Consider the following 1,554-nt stretch of genomic DNA (forward strand, 5'->3'; position numbering starts at 1 on the left):
ATCCATGAGGGATTTGATGGCCTCCGTTTGATAGTTAAGTGCAGAGAGTGGGGCAGATGATGAAGTTGTTTCTCTACTGTTCCAGTCATGATGATGCATTGTCATGTTCTCGAGCAATTCCCATGCTTCATATGCGGTTTGGTTCATCAAATTTCCTTGAGCTGCGGCATCGATCGTCGTCCTATGATTTACCGTAAGACCATTGTAGAAGGTGCAGATTTGGGCTGACCGTTCTAACTGGTGATTAGGGCATTTCTTCAGCAGGGTTTTGAATCGCTCCCATGCAGTGTAAAGAGATTCATCATAACTTTGTTTAAAGTTAATGATGTCATTCTTGAGTTTGGTTTGTTTAGAAGGAGGGAAATATTTTGTTAGGAATTTAGTAGCCATCTCCGTCCATGACGTGATGGAATCTTTTTCTAGTCCTTCAAACCATGTTTGTGCATGATGAGTGAGAGAATAGGGGAACAAGTATAGCCGGACTATATCTTGTCCTATCCCTGGCTGTTTGTAGGAGTTTGAAAGAGATGAATTTATCAAGGTGAGAATTAGGATCGTCATTCGGTAGTCCATGAAATTGACAGCCATTTTGGATGAGTTGTATGATGTGATGTTTTAACTCGAACGAGTGTCCTTGAATCTCTGGGAATCTGATCGGTCCTCCTCGGCCTTCAACCGAGGGTTTGGTGTTTTCAACTAAAGTAACGCGTAATGCCATTTGATTTCTGATTTGTTCTTCCTTGCGTGCTTTAGAGATTATTGCGTCTGGATCAGGTACGAACAACAACGGCCCTGGTCTAGACCGAGTTTGGGTCATACACTGGGTATGCCTTTTTTCTTCTTCTTAGATTTTAAAGAGATAAGCTAAGTTCCTAATTTTAATCTAAGCAATCTATGGTAATCTAAAGTAATCTAGAGTAGTCTAAGGTAGTCTTAATCTAAAGTAGTCTAAGGTAATCTATTCTAATTATAAGGTAATCTAATTATCCTAAGTTTAGATATGTTTTTGGTTCTTGCTACTAATTCCCTGGTATTTTGATAACAGAGCTTTGTACGAACTATTCAACAAACCAAGTGGCCAGGCCGACTACGGAGAGGCAGGATCCTTTTAGTTCCAAGATAATTGGAGACTGTTTGGAAAATCCAACAAGGAAGTCCGTGTATAATTGTATTTCTTAGACACCACTAAATGCTTGTGAATGAGTTTGATAAAAGCAGTATTGTCTGATACCAGTTCCCTGGCAGCGGCGCCAAAAACTACCCTCCCTCTTGATATGACCGAAACGGACGGTTTTAATCGTGCGGTGTCGTTAAGTCGCAACACGTCAGAATCAGTCACCAAAAGGGAGGTACTATTTTAAATTTATATTTAACGGGGCCTAAATCGTACTACTCCTTATTATGAGTAAGGGAAGTATGACCTAGAGTCGTATTTTTAAGATATTAGTAGAATCGAACCTATATTTAAAGCCTAAGATAATTATAAAGAGGAGTAGTGGTTACCTAATTTTTGGGTTTTTTTAATTTATAAGACAGATAAAGTAAATGCAATAA

General features: G+C 39.1%; 1 non-coding gene across 1 annotated transcript; it reads left to right on the forward strand.

The window, feature by feature from the left end:
- The first annotated feature begins 235 nt into the window (after positions 1-235).
- On the forward strand, positions 236-341 carry LOC139879286 (small nucleolar RNA R71). Its single transcript, XR_011770136.1, has one exon. It is a non-coding gene; the product is annotated as a small nucleolar RNA R71 (small nucleolar RNA).
- Positions 342-1,554: the final 1,213 nt, after the last annotated feature.

This window comes from Rutidosis leptorrhynchoides, chromosome 11 (genome assembly GCF_046630445.1).
Source record: "Rutidosis leptorrhynchoides isolate AG116_Rl617_1_P2 chromosome 11, CSIRO_AGI_Rlap_v1, whole genome shotgun sequence".
NCBI lineage: Eukaryota > Viridiplantae > Streptophyta > Magnoliopsida > Asterales > Asteraceae > Rutidosis > Rutidosis leptorrhynchoides.